The sequence below is a fragment of the Pyrgilauda ruficollis genome, unplaced genomic scaffold (assembly GCF_017590135.1).
Source record: "Pyrgilauda ruficollis isolate IOZ18807 unplaced genomic scaffold, ASM1759013v1 scaffold11, whole genome shotgun sequence".
Taxonomy (NCBI): domain Eukaryota; kingdom Metazoa; phylum Chordata; class Aves; order Passeriformes; family Passeridae; genus Pyrgilauda; species Pyrgilauda ruficollis.
Genome location: NW_024509210.1, coordinates 5457997 through 5481005, shown reverse-complemented (window position 1 = coordinate 5481005; position 23009 = coordinate 5457997). Strand labels below are relative to the sequence as shown.

At 41.6% G+C, this 23009-nt stretch overlaps 1 long non-coding RNA gene across 1 annotated transcript in view; it reads left to right on the top strand.

The window, feature by feature from the left end:
* Positions 1-20486, top strand: part of LOC121357903 — a 69142-nt gene extending 48656 nt beyond the window's left edge. Inside the window, exon 3 of the long non-coding RNA XR_005955795.1 lies at positions 19872-20486. This is a non-coding gene — a long non-coding RNA (uncharacterized LOC121357903). The remainder of the gene's footprint in view (positions 1-19871) is intronic.
* The last annotated feature ends 2523 nt before the right edge of the window (positions 20487-23009 follow it).

Below are 23009 nucleotides of genomic sequence, written 5' to 3'. Positions count from 1 at the left end.
CTAAACTATCTGGAAATAGCAAATTAAGTTAAATCACAGCTAATGCAAATTCTATAAATAAAACTATTTTCAAAAACTGGGCATGTTTCCAGACATAGATGAAAAGGTATAAAATAAGATTGCAGAAGGTCTGTAAGAACCAGTGTGATAACATAACTGGGATCCCTTAACGTCTATCAAACCTCATAATGCTAAAAAGCTTATGGTAACAAACTAAAGCATATACTAAGTCATGTTGATTTTAATTTTGTTTATGCGTGTGGTAGATTAAGGCATTACTACTTTTAACAGCCCTTTGGTTGGACAGGAAAGTGAATATTAATATGTTCATTTCACTAATGAACACATAACCTTGCTAAACAAGTAAAAAATTAAGAGCATTCCATCACTGCAGGTCTGACCAGAGCCCACTGTGTTAGACTAAGGGACACTATGGTAAAAGCAAAACTCTGAGGTGAGTTCTCAGTCACCCCTGACCATGTGGTAAATCCCATAATGGCAGATATTGGAGGGGTTGGGTTCTTTCAGGAGTTTGTACAGGAAAAAAAGAAAAACTTTATATAGTATTGTACACACTGATCTACCAGTGCAGAATATGTCATCCTAGGGATTGGAGTCCTGCTGGGAAATTGAGTGTAACTGGAAAAAATTAACAGTAAGATGGCCTCCTAATATTACACTCATTACTATTTAAATGGTGTTCTGTGAAAGTTTGATAGTTCAAGCAAGAGTTCATTTACCCAGTTTATACTGTTCTTGTTCCACTATAAATATTGCCTTAGTGATGAACTACTTATTTTGTCACCTTTTTCACCTTACTCTGTTCTTCTTATCCCAATCTTTTCTTTTTCCTCCCACCCTTCATTCCTTCCCATTTTCCCAAGTTGTATCTCTCATTCATTCCATTCTCTTACTTATCCTCTTTTCATTTCACTATCTTTCAGTCTTTGAGGAAGGACAGTTAATTTTGTAGGAAAATGGAAAAAGCACAAAAGTAAGCTATTTTTCTTAACAGTACCTACAGTACAGTACATTACCTACAGTAAACTAATGTGGAATTGTTATTGCTTGGAACAATTCTGAGTTTCACATAAGCCAGTCTGACTTTAATTCTGTGTCAAAGAGCTCTCTGCACACCCAGCAGGCTAACAAATACACAGACTTTTTAACAGACCTTTAAAAAGCCTTCACTCAAATATTTGCAGACTTAAAGGGTTTTTTTTAGGTAATGAAGGAAGCCTCCTTTGAGGAGAATGACATTACTTCATGATAAGATGAAAACATGAAAATGTGCCTTTCCCCCCCCAGAGAAAAGGCACAGTACTGCAACTTGCTGCATATAATTCACTAGTTGAACTAATATAATTTGGAAAAGCCTATGCTTATTCTAACAAATTATCAACAGTTTAAAAGAAGTCCATGACCCATACTATCAGAAATTTACTATATAGGAACTATTTCATACATACAGCTGTTTTGTGAAATAGATGTTCACCTGGTTATTTGTAAATTAGTTCAAGAACAGAATAATTCTAGTTTTAGAAGCTAGACAAGGAGGGTGGGAGTATTTTCTTTAAAACAATAGCATTAAGGTCAGCTTGCTGAACTACTTTAGAATCTGTTTTACAATCTAATTCGGTCTATTGAACAGTAAACAATGAAAGTAGGTTTTGTTCCTTCATTCGATTACATTGTTCCAGCAAATACAATCACAGAAAGATTAACTACCTTCTGAAATAAGACATAGGCCCCAGCCAGAGGCAGCTGTTAAAGTTTCCTATCTGCTTCACAAGCAATTAACTGTGTCTAAGTAAGCAGTGTCTTATACAGAAGGGATGGACAATAGGTCACTCTGCATGAAGGAAGAGGGCTAATTTTGATTTCTCTGGGTACAGTTTCATTTGATTGATTTTTAATGTAAAAGCATTGACAAGGCATGATAGTTTTACTTACAATCAATTTTATCACATGACAAAACTACAAGGCCTTTTTTCCATCTCTTCTGCAGCAGGACACCCAGTGTAAGAAGAAATTTTTTTTTTTTTTTTTTTTTTTTTTTTTTTTTTTTTGGTAAGTGTAATGATAGCTCCAAGAAAGGCTTTCTGATATAATAGCGCAAAGTGTGTTTTAGTAAAGACCTCAAGTCTTTAGAAGGACCTCTTTCTTGGTGATCAGTTGTGATGAAAGGCATAAGAGCTTTCTGTAAGTAAAGTCATCTTCTCTGGTTGAACTTGTCTTTTAACTTAACAGAGCCTGTGGAGGTCCATGTTTCTCAAACTTCTCTCCCTTGTTTCTGCATTGGTAGCAACATTTGATATAGTCTCAGTTGTCCACCACTTTATTCCCCTACTACCACCTAGTCTAAGCAATTCTCAGTGCTTGAAAAGCGAGTTAAACCTTGACTTGTGTACTGTTCCTGAATATGATTAGTTTACATTATCTATCAGATTCTGATTAATTACTAAGTAGATCTCTAGTACCTTCAATTTTAAGAGAAGCACTCTTTCTCTTACTTGAAGCCACATGCTCTAGTATGGCTGGAAATTGTTCAGGTATTATGAAAAATATCACATGATTTTTCTAGACAGCTTATCAATTTGATTATAGCAAGAGGAAAAAGCAGCACCAAAATAACTTAGTTCCTGGAGAAAAGACTGAATATTCTGACAGCAATGATCAGGCGAGCTGGAACATAAAATATGTGAAACATGAATGACCCATACGGCACTCACTTTGTAAGGAAGTTCCTCAGTTGGGAGATGCAGAAGTGAACAGTCTGGGGCATCACAGAAGGACTGAGGACCATTGCTGTAACCCACATCACACATCAAATTTCTGCCCATAACATACTACAGTATTCTCTAATTTAATATGCAAATTTTAATTAGCAAAGACAGCAGCAGTGAGTCTGTAAAGGCTACTGGGGCACTGTCACAAGACTGGAGCTATACAAAAGAGACCAATTAATGGAAAATTAAGTTTGAACATGAATGGCCTTTCCTAAACAGGGCTTTGTTGCAAGGGTGACTTTAGCTTAAACACTAGAAATAATTCTCAGTTGCATTTGCCAGAAGCAATTTTTACATGTAATAAACATACACAAGGTAATATATACCAGTGGTTCCCACTTGGTATTTGTCACTTAGTATTATAAATTGAAAAGTCTTGTACATACTTCATAAACCCTGTTACCTTCATCTCAACCCCGAAATTCAGAGTTGTTGACTCACTCAGTGAAAGCTTACTTCTCCCAGTCCTGCAAAGCTGAAGGGTCACAGAAAATGCTGAGAATTTTGGTTTGGTACATACCAGGAGGGATAAAATTGTTTATTTACTTACCACTTAATATCAAACCTTTGCTCTAAACTATTAGAGAATTAATATTTTATCTCTAGGAAAAGGATTAACACCAATTTGTGCTGCATATAAAAATCACTGCAGTTTATACAACAGTAATTTCTAATGTGAATGAGAGCTTCACAGACACAAATAGAATACTCTGCTAATACATTATTAAAAGAACTGAATATGAGGCTTTAAATGGAAATTGACTTAGTATGTCTAAAAAAAAGCTGACTACAATAGCCTGAACTAGTTTTCAAAGTTCCCTAGGAGGAAGGATCAGAGGAAGAAGGTCTTTTCACATGAAATGTTTTCAGATTGGGATTACCAGATGAAGTGTAATTGAATTAAGCCCGTTCATAAAAGCCTTATCAAGTTAGTACCACGCATTTACAAATGTAAAAGAACAGAAGAAATACTCGAAGTGTGATTTTCAGTAAGTAAAACTTGTGTAAAAAGCTCTGTATCAGAAAACACTGAGGGCCAGCACTGGAAACCAGACACAGCAGCACAACCAGGAGAGCAGAGACCTCCACCAGCCAGGGTCCAGCCCCACTTTACCTGAGAAGCTGCCAGGTCAGGAGAGAGCAGCCAGGAATCTAAATCCTTAGGCACACTCCCAAGGACAACGTTGGGAAATTACTTTAGGATAAGACTTGCTGAGGATAATGAGGACAAGACATCTCAGGGAGCAGCTCCACAGCCAAGTTGAGAAGCCAGAGCCAAAGACCAAAAAGACCTAGACCCTGACAGCAGGGCTAGAGCTGCAGCCCAGCAACATTTCTGCAGAGAAAAAAAGAAAAGAGTATCCAGGGCTGAGCTAAATAGAGCTCCTCATCAGGAGGAGTGGGTGGAGGCAACAGGTGAGGCTGCTCAGGGCATTTAGGGCCTATTAGTTCACACCAAGTTCTGAGAGTTTGAAAACACTCTTGCTCCCCTGAAAGCAGCTGCTTTGCTAACATTTATAGCTCTTCTTTTACCTTTTCTTGCCATACTTACCAAGGTAAAAAGTTTAAAAGAAAGCATCTCTTTCAAGATTACAGTGTGATCACACAAGCTTAAATTACACCCCCAAGTATTTCTTGTGTTGCATTTAAATTCACTATGGTTCCTCTTTAAGTTCCTGATGTGAATTATACTCAAGTGATTTGCAGCCTCTCTTTTGCTCTCTACAACTTTGGACTTTAACAAGCTGGCAGATCAGATAGACTTGAGGCTGTTCATGCTTCCCCTTCATTTTATCAACAGAGCAGATGAATGCTCTAAATCAAGGCGAAAACAGAGGACATGTCAACACCATACAATAAGCACCACGAGAGGTGATAGTTTGGGTTGTAGAAGCAGAATGGAGATGTCACCACAACACTTCTTCCTGGCAAGTTACTGCTGTTGAGCAGTACTTTTCAGTAATGTTAACTGTCCTAGTTGTACTGCTGCACATTCTTTCATGCCTTCTTTTACCACTTTAGCTCCTCTGCATGGCAAAATAGCATATGGTATAGGACACTAAAAATAATAATGACAAAGGAAAATATACAGGAATAATAGTCAAGAATCTGCACCACCTTGTACTCTGGGATGTCCTGGTGTTAGGTACACAAAGATCCCTGGTATTGGGAGGTACACATGGAGTGTGTTCTGCAACACTGTGGGATATTATTTAAAATAGCAGTTGGAGGGAAGGAGAACTGGCCACATTGATTCAAAGCTGATAGTGTGGGGCTCCTACCATTTTCAGAACCAAATTGATGCAAGTGAGCATAGGCAGAGAAGAATGTTTTGAGCTGTCACAAGGCTGTGAGGAATGTGATCACATGCTGTGTAGGCACAAGTCATGTGCAGAGCCAGCTGTGCCAATAATCACTTAAAAATTAAATTGTAAGAGCAATGGGGCCTGTGATATCTGTTTGAGACAGTATAATTCCTCAAATATATCCTAGGTCTATGCAAATACAGTGTTTGCTTAGCTGCAAATTCTCTGAAGAATTGTGTTGCATTTTATTTCCTGCTTACGATGAATGAAAATGTGTCAGTCCTGAGTGACAAGGCTTTAATGACCCTAATTGACCTCATCTTAGACTCCCACCCACACACTCTGCCTATTGGCTCAGGAGTGTTACTTAAACTCAGGTCTGAGCCTGTGTAGCTTTGGTGACTATATTTCAGTGTGATATGGTCTTTTTTTTCTTAGTGCTGCTGCTGGAAATGCTTTACAGCTTACAGCACTCTCTCTGCTTCTTCTTCTCATCTGCTGTGATTTGGCCTGTCCCTACAGTTTGTCATTTCTATAATCTGTTGTCATATTGTATGTTAGAGGTATGGTTCTTCCTTCCTGTACAATGAGCCTGGTCAAAGAACTGAAAATGAAGTGCAGCAAAAGTGAATACAGGGAGGTGATGGAGGCTGAGTATGACTGATGATAATGCTCTATTTTGGCTTCTTTACCTATGTAGTTTTCTTCCCAGTTGCTCTACAGTCAGAGGGGGTTTGGCTGCTTTTACTGCTTCAGAAAGCAATTAAAGGGCAATTGTTTTAGTGAGGATTTCTACTTTATTTGGTGTTTGATGTAGCCCCTGTTGTTGAATTCCAGGAGTATAATACTGAAAAGATAATCTACGTGGCGCAGAATTATTCTGTGAGCATTTTGACTTTGTCTTATCGCACAAGTGTGTGAGAAGATAAAAGTTTGTTATGGTGCACCATGGGCCAAAATGCAACTCACAACCAGTGGTCACATTTATCAGTCAAGTCCTACTGTACTTTATGAGGAAGGCCTGCCATGCCAGATGCTCTTCTCATAAAGCAGGCTACTGAGAAAAGGGAAGCAATAACATTCCCTTTTCCCCAGTGCCACATTTCTCACCACAGAATGAGGTCTTTTTAGTGGGAAGCTGTAAAAGACTGCAAGGGGCAAGATGTTTCCATTCTGAGAGTACCAAGAATGGGGGGTTTTCTCCCCTCTAAAACCACACAGAAGAAAGGGGGGGGGGGGGGGAGGCAGGAAGGAAGTAGTATCTCTTCCTTGTAGCTCAGAAATTGGTCATGAATTAAGAGTCATGTGAAGCCATTCAGAAAGTCCCTACCAAAAATGAGAAACTGCCTGAGTCCTAGCTTTCTCTAGAGAGCCTGCCTGTCCTTTCTTGCAGAAAAAAGCTATGTTATTCTGGAAAGAAAGAAGGGAATTATATCTGCCTTATGGCTACTGCTAAAGAGGAAGTTAATAGTTAATTGTGTGTTTGTGGGTGTGAATTTGCTGAGGGATGACCAAGCTGGAGGTAGAACTACATCTCTTGGTTATAACTGCCTGGAGGGCTCTGATGCTACAGGAGATATAGCCTGGTCAGGTGGGAACTATGGCAGCAGAAGCTGCTTCAGCATCATGATTATACAAAGCAGACCAAATGTTTATGGCATCGGGAACCTATTTTTTAACAGTCAGAGATTCTAATGATGATCATTATAGGTGTTGTTATAGACAATATTTAAAGTGATTTGGTCAGCCCTGTCTGCTTACCAGATACTCTAGAAAAGGCAAGGAAGGAAAAAGATATCCTCTTAATGATACGTAAGAATCTGTTTTCAGTGTAGGACTAGGGTATCAGTTATGCTTCTTTTCCATCAGTGTAGAGGAGGACCCTGCCATTAGGCAGGAAAATTACTTTCCTTTTTCCCCCCCTTACTGATGCAGTTTTCACAGCTGCCTTCTTACAAGTTGTCTGCAGTTTGTTGTTAAATCAGTTTTGCCCACAAGACACTAATTTTTTAAAACAATGTTCTGTATGTTTTTATATGATGTGTAATCTATGATGGAGCCATGGACATAGGATTTAATGTTCAACCTAAATCACCATTTTTTCCAGTAAGTCTAGTGTAGTAGACATACACCAGGCTAGTGTATCTCAAAGGATACTGCTTTGCACCCAGCCTTCATGCTGTTCTCTACCTTCCTTAGAGCCTTTCTTCAACCCTTTAAAGGTCTTGGTATTTCCCTTGGGCCACAATCTGTGAATGATCTCTTCACCTGCTCTCAGAAAGCTTTAAATTTTGCTTCTGTGGTCCCTGGTGCAACACCAACAGCCCTTGGCAGAGCAGGACCTGGCTTCTCTTCTCATGCTTTCAGTCCCTAATGCTCTGTGTGAATTAAAGTCTCATACTCTGTCATGACTGTATCAGAAGGAACAGCCCTGTTCTCACAGAGAAAAAGATCATATGCAGGAGAGGTGCAGCTTCTTTCTCTGGTAGAACTTTAGGTTGCCATGTTGAAGTTTTTTCCCATGGAATATAAAAGATATTGAAATACCTATGAATAAATGATAAGTTAGTTATTAACTTTGGCTAGAACTTTTTTTTTTTTTTAAAGTGTTTAGGGCAACTGAAGCTAAAAACAAGTCTCTTGTTTTAACAGGTATTTTAATCTGAATGAAGAAGCTTTTTTGTGTGTAAATGATAAGTTAGTTATTAACTTTGGCTAGAGCTTTTTTTTTTTTTTTTTTTTTTAAGTGTTTAGGGCAACTGAAGCTAAAAGCAAGTCTCTTGTTTTAACAGGTATTTTAATCTGAATGAAGAAGCTTTTTTGTGTGTAGAAAAAACTTCAGATTCATGTCTATCTGAAATGCTCCCTAATTACTGAGGCATTGTAAGCTATCAAGTAAATATTAGATATACATAGGCTTTTATATGAGGACAGACACTTGCAAACAGTGCAAGGGGTAATACTCTGGCACATCAAGGCCTGTTTACAGAATAGCTCTTAGGTACACTTGTACAACAAGCAAAGCCATTCAAACCTACTCAATAGAAATAATTCTCACTGATATTTGGAGCTGTTATGGGTTTATGACAGGACCTACATGGACATTTTCCAAGCCACAAATTATATAACAGAAGAGGTTGGGAGCAAGCAGTGGATTTACATATTCAAAGTCAGTATAACACAATACGCTGTTAATAAGTAATTGACTGTAAATGCAGTTCTCTACAAGAAGATTAACTGTGCTCCCTTTTGGAACATAAGTACTTGAGTGAACTCCTCTCCTGAAAGAGAAATCAAATATTTGTGGGTGTCTTCTGGAGGTGAAAAAAACCCTTTTTTGGATTAACATAGGAGTGTATTTTTATAAAAGGTATATTTTTTTCTTAAGTATAAAGTAATGTTTGAGTAAGTTGCAGTTATCTGGTGATGAATACCTGAGGATTGTTGGCTGTTGAGGAAGTGTGAGCTTGATTTGAATTACTGGCTTGTATGATGTGAAGAAATTGGATGGTGTGTGGTGCTGTGCATTGTGCCAGTCTTTTGCTGCTGTGCTGCAGGATTTGCCTCTGAGGACTAACAAAGCCTTTAGTCTAGTTTATTTATTCATTCACATTTGTGCTTGCTTCCCTTTAAAGGAACTGAACCCAAGTGCCTTAGCAAAACCTAAACTTTCTGCTGGTTTAGCCAAAGAGCACGGTTGTATCTAGCTGGATGAAAGCTAAGTACAGTGATGGAGACACAGCATGAGTGTCTCTGTGTACCGTCCTTTCTCCTCTCAAACATGTCAGAGAAGCCAAGGGGGGAAATGTAGAATTAGGAAAGGAAGAGAATGAATGTGATAAAGAGAGATGGATATGGAATGCCAGAGGCACAGTGAGCAGATGAAGCAGACTGAATGAAGAATGGTGATGGGAAAGACTGCATGCTTTCTTTTTGTGTAAGACTAATGGAGAAGTGTGTGGTTTATCAGTTTTCACTCCCTGTCTCCAAGATGGTTGCAGCTATGACTGTGCAGGACTGACACTGGGCAAGGTGTTCTGTGTCCTGTCTTCTATAGCTGCTACCTGGCCAAGATAAATATGCTTGGCTGACCTGGAAGTCTGCACACCATGTCTGTATTTGCTGTATTTGATAACTGGTGCTCTTGAACCTGTGCAACTGCAGATGGACTTTGTCATGCAATCTGAGCAGTGTCTGTGCCAGCAGTGCTCTGAAGCCTCAAGTGAGACCACCTAATATCTGAGTGACAATCCTACCTCACACCAAGTCCCTGCTTGCTACGTGCAGATTACTTCTTTTGTAGCAAGTGACTGGCTATTACACAGCCAGGTCTGACAGAAGGAACAGTAGATATCCTGTTGTTAAAGTACAGCAGTTGCACAATTTCCTCAACCAGGAAAAATCGGGAGTGTGCCTTACACAGTTCTTTGTGTGACTACGTCACCTTTATGGTCAAACTGTCAGAATTTTGAAAAGGCAAACTATTGCACATTGAAAGGTGAGCATAGAGGGATAACCATCAGGGATTGCTCTGGACTTGCTGCTTTCACCAGTGTTTCTATCTCTAGAAGTCTCTTTGCAGTATGTGAGAGCTGCAAGTTAACTGAATGTCACATTATATTGTGTTGTGTGATGCGCTGGCAAACTCTGCAGTGGAGTGGGACCAACCATGCCAATAGTGAAACTGTTCCCAGTGAAGTTCTATTTGCATTCCTTGTAAAGTGCTACTGCAGCCTCTGAAGGATTCAATTTCCTTCTATTTTTGTATCATTTTCCAAGTCTGTAGTTAATATTGACTGACAGGGCCAGCTGAGAATCTTGGGATTTCCTATTACAGATAATTAAGGAAAATACTAATTCATGCACAGACAGATGCCTTGTTGTAAATTGCACTGCATGAGTATCTTTGCCTTCACTGCTAATTCTGTTTCCTACTGATTACTGAATCTGACTCATTGTATAAGGTGCTGGGGCATGCAGCATGTTTCCAGCCAGGAGACGTGTAAAGAAAGCTGCAGAGAAGCTTGATCCTATGTTTTCTGAAGTGTTGTTTTTATGGGCCAGCTCCCTGAATTGTTCTGTACCTAAGATATATGACAGCTTGTATTTTATACTTTCTTAATGGAGCTTGGAGAAGGACCTGGGAGATGGAACTGCCTTCATCAAGGACTTTTCCAGTTCACCTTATTTATTTCCAAATTGGTGTTTGGTTTTATTTTAGGCTAAATTTAAACTTCCTGTTTTGTTCAAAAGAGAGATTGCTGTCAGGGAGCAGTAATAATAGGTGGTTCTGCAATATAGGTGAGCCAGAAGCAGAGGATACAGCAAGGCAGGTGTAGAAAGTGTCCTCACCAATGCCACAGGACTTGTGCAGGAAGAGCAGAGAAGGCCCAGTGGCAGCCACAGCCATTGTGAGACAAGTCAGGTGCTGAGTTGTATCAGGGTCTAATGAGAAAGGTGAGTTAGGGTCCAGCAGGGATCAGCAGGGCACGTTAATTGTCAGCATAAGCATTTGAACAAGCGAGTAGCTGGTGACAGAAGTACAAAGATGTTCTCTTCAGCATCTTGTGGAATAGATGTGTTTCCTGGGAGACTGGCTGCTTATCTTGTCAGTAAAAAGATCTGATAGTAATCCCTGTTCTCTAGGAAGGAATGTGCTGAAGTCTCCTGAGTCATAACTTGCCAACAAGCAGAATGGTAAATGTTGTTTGTAACATGTCTAAGTACAATGAAACATGAGTGGAGAGGAAGGAGATCTGTGCTTATCTTGCACCTTCTCAAGTGTCTCCTGCAGAGGGATATGAGACCAGGTTTGCTGGAGCCACACCAGTTTGCTCCCATCTGCCTACACTGGGTACCAGCAGGAGGGACATTCCGGCAGTTCTGCCTTTTCCAGTCTTCTGCCTGATGATGAGGTAGTTTGAGTGTGCAGGCTCAGGCAACAAACACCTGCAGTACAGGTGTGGCCCCCAAGAGAGTTAGCAGAGCTGCTACTTTGGTGATGGGAAAGACTTTCCAGTTGGAAACAGACCAAACTTTGTCTGTCATCAAGGAAACACACAAGTATGGCCTGGAGCAGATCAGAGCTTACCCTTCAGCACTTCGGGCAGATAAATTTTGAAGTTTTGTTCTTTCAATATCCAAGTTATCAATCTGAGGGCACTTTGAACAAATCAATGCTGCTAGCAGGCATGCTTAACACTAACTTCCTTGTGGGGAAAAATATACAGATTAGATTCCTGGAGTTCAGCATGAAAGATGGGAAATCAGTAGAAATGAACAGGACATAAGTTTAGTATACTATGAATGTACTTGGGCTGAGGTTGCTGAGTGTCCTAAAAGACAAGATACAGCAAAGCTCAGTAACTGGGTTTTGACAGACTCCATTGCATTACCTTCCTTTCTAGCACTGTTGTGCCTCTACTTTTATCTAATTTTATATGTTCATGTCTCAGCATAGTTAAGTCTGACTATGGTCATTGATATCCATTCAGTGAACTGCTTTTTACCAAGCTTTGCTTCTAAGACTCTTAACCCCTAAATGCTGGGGCTTGCTATTAGCTAGTGGCAAAACAAAGGCAATCCACACACCTCCAGCTACTAATTCCCTATATGCTCTCACTTGGAATGCTGCAAAAACTATGTCTAGCCATGCACACTTATTCTACTGATCTGAACAACCCAGTCAGCATTGAAACTTGTATTTGCTAGCCATGCACTGCAGTTATCCTAACCTACAGCATCAGTGCTACACAGAATAAGGTGTTCTGTGGGCTTTAGCTAAGGTCTTAATATTAGAGAGGTGAAGTTAAAGTATTTTAATGTATAGGTATTAGTGTGTGTGTATACAATGCCATTTTGAAAAAGGATATGACTCACTTGGCACTTACTAGCATATGGAGTTTATAATAGAATTATAAAATAGTCCTGCTGAGAAGGGACCTCAGGAGGTCTCTCATCTAGCCTCCAGCTCAAGGCAGGGTCAGCTCAAAGGTCAGACCAGACTGTTCAGGGCTTTATCTATGTAGGTTTGGAAACCTTCAAGGATGGGAACTGCACAGTCTCTCTGGACACCTTGTTTCCCTGCCTGCAGAGGTTTTTCTGTACCTGCAGCTGGAATTTCTGTCAAAATTAAATTTACAATTAAATTAATATTGTAAAACAAGTGTGTTGGATTGTAGTTCAGGAGTAGTGTCAGATGCAGAGCTGAAAATGTACATGGGCCACAAGGGAAATGCTGCTGACGGGGACAGAGGCCAATGTCTGTCAAATCTGTTCTAGTTGGGATCCAGGGGCCCTCCTGATGGTTCTTAATTGCACATGGAGCTCAATGTCTGTAACTCAGCCAGAGTAGAGGCTGCTACAGAAACAGTGCCATGCCACCAAAAGTACCCTGAAGTAAACCAAGTGTTCATAAAAGTTACATTTGATTAAATCTTCCATACCTTGTTTTCCTGAGGAGTTTGAAACATTTTCCCACCTGCAATCTAGGCATGATTCGTGTCTCTGTCTGCTGCTCATTTCTTTGTAGAGCAGCAAAACCAGCATGAAATTGATGTGATCTTCTTTCATTGCTGCCCAAAAGGTTCTGAATAGCAACCCTGGAACAGAGTGGGCTTGTTGACTTCATTCTGCAGCTGCATGAAAAATCTGCCTCTAAGCCTGCAGCTTCAAGAAGACAGCACAGCATCTGTTCACATAAAAGATAGCTTTGAGTTTGTCTCTTTTTAAATAATGAGAAATTTAAACTACTGGGTTTGAATAGAAACTTGGAAACAAGTTACTAGGCTTCCCTCATTTGCCAAGGAAAGCTCTCCACTTATCTTTGACAAAGGACTGGATGAATTTTCTTCAATTTAATTTAAATATTTTTGCTCCACATGTAGAGAAATTAATGTCTAATTTATGAGAAACTTCAATTCTGGAATAATAATGATATTATGTGAATCTCTGTTTAGTCAAAGTACAAAGTCTGATTTTTATGGGATGGTTCTTTCTATATGCATCCTTTATATGCATTTGCTCATCACCATGATAGGTTCCTATCAGTTTGTCAACAATGTGCCCTTCACAGAAGTTATGGTTAACCCAGGGTCCAAATGCAGAGTGCCAGGGAGTAACATCTGGACATCTAATTTCCATGGGATCATGCATAGTTCTGCTCTGATAAAGTTTAATGCATCATGTTTAAAAACAAAAAAAAAAATGGAATTCTTTGATCAGATCTTGAAGTTGCAACACACTGCAGTTTCTCTAATGAAAAAAAAAAAATGGAATTCTTTGATCAGATCTTGAAGTTGCAACACAACACACTGCAGTTTCTCTAATATCTTCCTATTCTAATTATGTACACAGGTTTGTAAAGCCATTATTATGGACATGTTGTAAAGTCAATATTGAACTATTGCTAAGCAGATTTATAGCCTGACTTCTAAAAATGTTTCTACAGCTTCTTTAGAAATTGTTGCCTTTATAGTCCAGCTTAGAAGTTTTGTTATTGAGTACTGGGAACAGCATTTAATTGGCAAGTATTCTACTATAAAACCAAGATACCTTGCTCCTGTCTGTCTGCCTTCCAGTAACCTACCTGCCTGTGCAAATCTGGCTGATGTGTTCTATCAGAAGCAATTTTTCAACTTAAACTTTGGTACTCAAAAAAAAAAAAGAAAAGAAAATCTGTGCATTCTTTGTTCTGAGATGCCTGGGTTGATACACTGAGAGTTGTGTGGATTTGTGGTGGTGGGTGTTCATTGCCAGGTGGCCTCATCATTCTGTTTTTGTTGTTCTGGGACAGTTTGCTCTGGAGACTGTCAGACTTAACCAAGAGACTTTTGTACAGGAAGCTTCATCTCCTCAAAGGAAGGATATGCAGGATAAAGAGGTAAAAAGCTTCATGGCTTTGTTCAGTTGTATCTGAAAGGACCTCAGTACTGGAGATGAAACTAAGACAATTCTAAGCCTGCCAGAGGTAGCAAGGGCAAATTTTCCTAATGCAGTGGGGGTGGCTAGAGCTCCATCAGTGATGTTTATGGCCAGTTGTTTGGCAAGACTGTGATTTGCAAACCTTGCATTATATTCCCCTGTCAACTGCAGAAGGAATCCCTCAGTCACAAATTGTCTCAAACAGAAATATTCATGTCTATACACAGAGCTAGTTTACACAATGGAGCCCAGTGTAGAAAGGAAGATGAGTCTGGTGCCCAGAGCTGTAGGTAGTGCTGCTTTTCCTTGCTGTGTTGCTTCTGCTTGTCCCAGCTGGCAACTGAGGTGTCTCTGAGTGTACATCATGCATATTGCATCCCTTTTCTGTGGGTAAAGCTTGCATCTTGTGAGGTTTTATTGAAATTCTGGCCCCACAACTCTCACTTAGGGAGTTTATTTGTATTTATTCTCTTACAAGTGCTGACTGAAATGACATTTAGGAATGTCTGTATGACCTGCCAGATGAATACAGCTGTGACAAACCAGTTCAGCACTACAAACAGCAAGGAGGTGTCAAAAGCAAAGCCACGAGCTTGGTCAGTTGATCTACTCATTAGATCTTCATTTTTTGGAATCTCTGCTAAAAGGAATGCACCTGAAAGCAAATGGAGAGGTATTGAATTTTTTTTTTTTACTATAGTTACATTAATGAAATCATGAAGAGTAAAATTGGAAATATGTCCAGTGTAGTCCAGCAAGCCAAAAATCCACTGGCCTATCTTAATCTACAGCTGCCAGTAGCAAAATGTGGGACTCGACAATACCTTCAGGGTGATAAAAATGCAGTTTCAAGTAGTTAAGAATCAGATGAAGTCAAAATCCAATTTTGAAAAATAAATACAGGTTCATTAGCTCTAACACCTGATTGTAGCGTGGTTCATAGCCTGAGCTGCCAAAAAATTATTAGCAATCCTAAGGGCAGGTACATAAATTAATGCTACTTCATTTTCAATAAATGTTTGGTAATTTCTTTGTTTACCAGTAGGTGTCGCTGGAGTCCAGCAGAGAGCTGTTACAGCTTTAAAAGATCTTTTCTGCTTAATTGAACTTTTATTTCATAGAGGAACATTCATATGATGACGTACATACAATAAAAATAAGAACTGTGATCAATGCTCTTTCAACTGTTTTTTCTTGCCTTAGCTACTGATAACTGTTGGTGGATAATTCAATGATTTGAGAAAGATTCTGATGTTTTTTTCCTCTGCAGCATGACTGAATCTGGTCCAAGCTGATAATGGCCAAAGCCTTCTATTTTATACAAAGATGAAACCACTTAGCAATGCCTGTATGATTACTCAGCCCTTGCCCAATCTTGTATTTCGTGGTGGGGAGAAAATGGAAAATAAGCCAAAAGACCTAAAGACTTTTTTTCTCCCTTTTTTTGGGACCTGTGTTGAAAATTAGAGTCTGGAAACTGATTGGGACAGGAAGGACCTGTCAGCCACAAAACAGCTCTCTGCAAGACTGAGAAAGCATTTAAGGAACAACATTTCTTACACTTTATATTAGAAGATGCAGATGTGGATGAAGGCTTAGAATTGAAGTAGAGCATGGAATGATTTTTTCCTTTTGAATGAACTGTAGTTCTTGTCTGCTGTGTGTTTGCTTGACAGCTGATCAGCAAAGGTATTTTGATTGAGATGAATTTCCAAGTATGCTTAAGTATCTACCATCTGAAAGTTACAAAAACCACTAAGTAGACACTGGCATATGCTGTGCAAGCCACTTGGTATCATCACTAAAAGATAAAAGGAATTCTGTTTTGTTTTTCCCAAGCCATGGTATAAGGCTTATTCTTTATAAAAACCACTGGGGAGACATTTTGATTTAGTCAAAGCATCTTAGTTTGAGCCTAAACTCTTGCATCGGTAATTACTCTAATTTCTTTCATATGTTTACTAAAAAATCCCAAAAACCCCTGTGCCACACAATAAACATTTATCTCAGAATTTCAAGGTCACAGATCCAGCAGAGAAGTCTAGCATAAGGAGGCTGCCTGCAGGCCAGTGTATTATTAGAATAATAATGTGGTTTTGGACAGTAAATGCACTGCCTGCTCTGTTGCCCTTACATGTGGCTGATCCAGTAATGAGTCATTTCCGTGACACGTCTAAAGCACCAGGCAATGCACAGATGTTTTCAGCCTTTTGTTATCATCAGCTACTTTTCTGAGTGTACTCTGCCACCACTCATTAACAGGCCTTCTACTCCATGCTGTGGTGTGATCTTTGCTGTGGTGTCATTTCATGGGACATGGCTGCATTGTATGCAGGGAACTTTAAGAGTGAACAGGTTTGCAAAACTGGCACAGTGTAAGGTCCTGGACATACCAGGGTCTTGTGCAACAGACATTGCAGCTTTCTTCATGGTGCTGCATTGTAGTCTGAGTAAAGGTGAAAGTAATTTGTTTGGGGCTCTATTCTGGCAGGAAGCTAATGAAGTCACTAAATGGTATTTTGTTGCCTCCTACATGCCCATGAGGAAATCTTAATTTGATTTTTTTTTCAAGTTTCATTTTATCAGCTTAATTTGCTAGCTAGTACATGAATTCTGTCATGACGTTCAGGGACATGTCCACTCAGATCTCATTAGTTAATCAGTTTTAATTCTCTGTGGATTTTCTTCTCCAGTTGTAGTTGATGTTGCTGTCCTTTGTAGCTTTGCTCACAATCCTCAATGGCCACACATCCTGATTCCAATGCACCAACAAATTTGTTAATCTGGTATTGCTGGGCTTTAATGGTTTGCAACTACTATAGAAGTGCTTAGTTACTGGCCTCTTTCTAAAAAGCAGAAGCAAGTACTTGGGAAATACAAAGGTGAAAACAAAACTCTTGTAAATTAAAACCCAAAAAGTAATGTTACAATCTACAGCATCTGCATGTGACAGCCACATGCAAATCCAATAATCACCTCTAAGAGGACAAAGGAAGATAAAGTGTTGGTCACATACCTGCCCTTTTTAAAAGATGAAGGAAGCAAAACAGCAAAATAAGCAACAGAAATGGCTTCTCCCCTATTGCTGGAAGAGGAATAGGATAGGACAATGACAGTTGCACCAATGAGCTTGTCATAAGAACCAATTTCTTTCCCCAACAAGCACTATGTGCACACAGTTTGGTAGGTTTCCTTAAGGGCTGTTGCTATAAAGACAGACAGAAATTCATTCAATAATAATGTGAAACAGAGAGATCTTAAAAGGAAGCAAAAAAAAAAAAAAAAATTGGCTTCCTTTGGAAGCCAAAAATTGGAAGAAGGAAAGATTGGTATTCAAGCTGGTCATCCTACAGGGCTGTGAGAGATCTCAGGTATTTAAGAGAGACAGCACCCTTTTATTCCTTATACAACAATGGGAACTTGCTTTGTTCAAAGGAAGGAACCTAGACTTCCCTTGTGAATTTTAAAGTGAGGTTGCATCCTTACTGCAAATGCCTTTTGGTTTTTTTCTCCCAAAACATGTTGGCACATTGTAAAATTTTCAGTGGGAAACAGCACAGGTGGTTACTTTCTCAGCAGAGCTTGCTGGGAATATACTGCACACCAGAATAAAGTTCTGACCTTGATGATTATAACAAGGTGAAAGCTACTTTTTGCTTTCCCACTAGAGTTTCACCACAGGTTTTTCCAGTAGACTTACAGGCTGATCACCTAGGGAAAAAAGCTGCACAGAAAACCACTGAGAATTTAGCCGTAGGTGAATGACTACTGTTGGTTCATCGAGTAAAACGAGTCTTTCCAGAGGCTCTGGCATTGCAGGGACGATGCTGCCTCTCACATGATTGCAACAGATGGGTATGCAGGCCAGAGAGAAGGTGGAGTAGCACAACTTTTTGTCAGGGCCTGATCCAATAATGCTATGATCCAGGGAACTTTTTTTTTTTTAAATCATGGAGAATGAGAACTGGCCCTTTGCTGCACTGATATAAGCATTCCTTCGGTCTGTCCAGCAGTGTTTGTTTTAACATTTTGGTTACTAAACTTAATGCCTTGGCATGACCTCCACTATGAGGAGGCAGCTACTGAAAATTATGATCCAAAGCTATATAAAGATCCCCTGTTTGAGTGCCTTTCAGTCCTTCTTCTCAGGGTTCAGTGTCAGAAATTAGCAGTACAATATCCATTGGAAATACCTCACTAAGAAAAGCCATATTCTTGACAGAAATTATACTTCGCTGTACAATGGGTTGCAGATCTCTCCTCTTTCCCTGCCCTGTACTTTCTGCTTTTTGGTTTGCATGGCAAGGTTTTGGTAGCAGGAGTGGCTTCTGTGAGAGGCTGTCAGATGTTTCTCTTGTGTCCAATACAGCCAATGCCTGTTGGCTCCAAGATAGATCCAGCACTGGCCAAGGCCAAGCCCAGCAGTGATGGTGGCAGCACCTTTGGGATAACAGATATAAGAAAGGGAAGAGGAGAACTGCCCTACTGCAGCTGGAGAGAGGGATATGTGAGAGAGAGGAGGAGACAGAGAAAACTGGGAGCAAAGTTAAGCCTGGGAAGAGGGAGGATGTGGGGAAGGTGTTTCAAGATTTTAGTTTTATTTCTCATTATCCTACTCTGACTTGGTTGGTAATAAATTTAACTAATCTTCCCAAGTCAATTCTGTTTTGCCTGTGACAGTAATTGGTGAGTGATCTTTCCCTGCCCTTTTCTTGACTCATGAGCCTTTTGTTGTATTTTCTCTCCCCTGCCTAGCTGAGGAGGGCAGTGACAGAGCAGCTTTGGTGGGCACCTGGCATCCAGCTTGGGTCAACCCACCACGTCTGCCCTGTGCAGCCACTGCAGCTCTCAGTACAACCCTGTCATTCTTGCTGTCCTGTGCTGCTGGGGCTGCTGCTCTTCCTCCTGCATGTTAATGGTGATATTAAAGTCTTAGTCACTATTTTAGGAGAAGGTGACTAAAATATGGTAATTAGTTACTTCATGTGTCTCTTTACCATCCTCTCACCTTTGCTGTGCAAATAGCAAGGGGGAAATTCTTGCCCCAGTGAATCAAAATGGCAAGTGCCCGTGTGCTCTCACCCCTGTGTGCCCGTGACATTTGAAGGACAGCAACAGGAGCACGGTGACTTTTGGCAAAGAAAAAGCTAAAAGCACCAAAATATTTAGCATTGTAAATGGTGCTAACTGGGACATGAAAGCACTGCAGCAGCTGTGAGTGCAGCAGGACATCCTCTTCACCCCCATCCCTTCCCACCTGGACAAGAGGCAAGGAAGGAAGCACTACAGGAAATTGGGGACTTGAAAGGCAAATGGTGACTAGGCTGAGAGGCAGAGGAGAAGGAGTGGACTGAGAGGCTTTCAGTTGTGAGGAGAGCATTTTAGGCATGAGGAGCAATGGGGAGAGATTTCCTATGAGCTACTGTTTGCTTCTTGGGTAGTGCTTCACAGGGAAACAGGGTAATGGATTATGAGCTTATTCCCTTTTTGTGGGAAAAGGACTGGAGCAAGGGTGTATTACGGTGCTAATTCATGTACTTGATACAAAGGATACCTACTGCTATGGGCCCTTTAAAACCTGTAGCCTCAGTTATGCTGCTGTTACTCTCAAATGCTGTGTTATGTCCATGAGGCAGCACTAAGCAACCTTCCTGACAGCTTTCTGGAAGGATGTGACTGTCTTCATCTGCCCCAAGAGTATCTGCTGCATGGGAAAGCTTCTGTTTTCCTACTGCATTGCCTCCCTTTTCTTTTGGAAGAAACTGAAACAGTTTTAAATGTTTTAATGTTTTTGAAAGGCTCTGTACTAGGTTGCAGCTCATTTGGAAAATTCTGTGTTGTTCATCCCGCACAGGTCCTGGCGCAGAACCTCAAGAAGAGAACTGAGAGGAGTCCAGAATGTATTAAGATGCAATGTATCCAAATAACTGTTCTGTCCCTTTTATGTGTTCCTTCCTGCTATGTTTTTATCTCTTTTATGTCCACTTTTGATGCATTTGAGCTGTGTTTTTCAGGGCTGTCTGACTTTATTATAAGCAGCAAAGGTGATGGTTTCTTTAGGGGGGTTTGGGGGACAGGCAGTAATGGGAAGCTGTAGGATTCACTTTGGCTTTCCCAGAAAACTTTTAAGGTGGAAAAACTACAGTTTGAAAATGGCTGCATTATCTCCCACTGCTGTTCTCATGAAGACAAATGCCAAATGTTTCATGGACTGCTTTTCTTTGTGAAAGGATTTGTGTGGTTGGTTTTGGGGATTTTTTTGTGTGAATGGAGATGGCAACCATCAGTAATATAATTTCACAAAAAGCATAAAATACCTGTTAAATTCCAAGCTCCGAAAATGAAACATACCTACTGCCAAACACAGATGGCATTTGGCTTTTATTTGCTCTGCCATGCTACTTGCATATTTGAGGTAAGCCAGATGCAAATGGAAATAGCAAAGCTCAATGTGTTAACTGCCAAGCTTATTAAGATACAGGGTGTCAAATTTTTGAAGTACCTCAAGTATGTAGAGGCAGTAAAACTGGCACATCTCTGCTGTTCTTGAACACAACGAGGTTTGTTTTGCCATCATCATCCTAGTAAAAGGCTTCACTTACAGGCTTCTGCTGGTAGCCAGGATAGGATAGGCAGCACATAAATGAGTTTAATTTATCCTCTGTTAGTCATGGGAAATTCCCTCATGACCATGAATCTGCAGTGGTTTGAATTACTCTGTGTGGGGTTTCTACAAAGACTGGAAATACAGCTAGAACTATGAAGCTAGCCCAGAGGTATAAGGTGTGTAAGAACTTTCAAATACATCCAATTACTATCATTAGACTGCAAAATTCTCTACATTACTGTACAAGTGACTTAGGTAGCCCAGGCTTTACACTGGTAACAGAGCTAATTTAATTTCAACTCTTCCAGCTTCATATCAAAATTTCTTGGTGTTACTTCCTTACTCTGGCCATATTCTTCACTTTTTTTGGTTCTTGGGACAAACTTTTATATTGTAAAGGACTTCTCAGAGCCTCAGTGGTTCGAGCTCTCACAGTTGTGTTTTCCTCTTTGTCTAATGGATCAGTCACCAAATAAGACTATGCAAACTCAAACAGGTTTAGCTATCCATTTTACTCTTAGAATTTAAATGAGCTGTTTAGTGGCTCTGATCAAGAATACTCTCAGGAGAACAATCTTCTCAGTTTTTGTAGTCAAATTACGGATTTTCAAGTCTGTAGCCAGTTTTTCAGTAGCCCTTCAGTAACTGAGTCAGGTGGTGAGATACAGATGAGCTTGTAAGCCTTATCTGAAACACAACACAAACCTCAACCACATTCCAAATGGAATTTGTACTTCTCATTGCAAGGCCCTGTTGGTTTTATCTCTACTTTCTCCAGCAGTGTCAGCTGTATACTGGATTTAGAGAGCACATTCACAGCATGTTTGTGCTTCAGAAGTAAGACCTGAAAGCTCCAACACATCAGTAGAGATGAGGCAAAGACCAGATTTACTCAGAGGATCACTAAACAAAACCATAGTCTTGCACCTTCTTATTGTGAGGTAGTGATTTTGCCTTTGGGTAAATAGTAAATTAAGAAAAAACCTAGATGTATTGAGACAACTCTGACCTCTTCTACGCAGTGAAATCAGCCTCTTAATTAGTTTTGCATTGGGGACTTGTCATGTAAAGCCTTATAAAGCCTCAAACGATGGTTTGAGTATGAGCATGTGATGTGAAACCATTTTAGACTCCAAAGTTGTAGAATTTTACTTTTCTGAGTTCCTCACTCCTCTGAAAAATGACCAAACTACATCTGCGTGATGTTGTTTAATGTTTTTCTTGTCATGCATCCTTAGTTTTGTATCCCACAAGGATTTTATGAAATACAACCTACAGAATATAAAATGTTGGATTTGGTGACTGTCTGATGTCCATATGTATTTGCTGCATGACACAATCCTCGTGGAGCGTTTTTGCTCTCTGCACAGTGTGTATCATTAATTAAAGCCTCAAAGGTGTGCATAAATCTAACGCGTGTGGGTGGATGTAACAGCTTGTGGAAGTGGGAGCATGCGAAAGCCACAGTTCCACCGGCTGCCCCGTGTTCGTTGTGCGGGCCCTCTGTGCAGAGCATGTTTCCTCCCTGGAGCGGATGTGGAGGCCGGGCACTGTGCGCGCACTGTGAGTACCAGCCCGGGCGGCACCGAGCGCAGGGGGCTGCTGTGCCCTGCACGAGGCACCGCACACTGGAGATGGAGAGCACGCAGGGCCGCTTCAGCGCCCGCTGCCTTCCCGAACTCCCGGGCAGGGTTCTGACCCTCCGCGGCTCCAGCCGGGCTGGGGTGGCCGGGCTGCCCCGACGCTCCTCGACGGGCACCGGGACCCACCTGGGCCTGAGCGCCATCGGGGTGGGGCCGGTCGGGGCTGCCCGCGGCGGGCCCCGCTGGCCCCGCCTTCAGAGCCTCCGCGCGGGCCCGGGCGGAGGCGGCCGCGGAGAGGCGGCGGCTCCCGCCAGGTCGGGCCACCCCGTTCCGTCCCGGCTCGGGCCGTCCCGCCGCGGGGACCCGCCCGCTGGCTCCAGGGACCGGGCCCAGGCCCTGCGGGGCCCGCGCCGCGCCGCGCCGCAAACTACAACTCCCGCCGGGCACCGCGCGACAGGGCGCAGGCGCGGAGGCGGCGCGGGCGGCCGAGCGAAGCGCGCGGCGATTGGCCGCGGCGGCGGGGGGCGGGGCGCGCGCGGTGACGGCAGGAAGGAGCGGGGGCAAATGGCGGAGAGATGGTCCCGGGGCCCGTCCCGAGCGCGGCGATAATCCCGGCGCGGAGGAAGCGGCGCCGGAGGAGGCGGCGCCGGGGGCCCTGACGCCCGCGACACCCCGAGAGAGTCCCGCTGCCGGAGGGGCGGAGGCGTCCCGCAGGTTGAGCGCCTTTCGCAGGCGGCGCTTCGGCGGCCCGAACCCGCGGCCGGAGCCACATCGGCCGGGCCCGCGCCCGGCACCCGCCGCC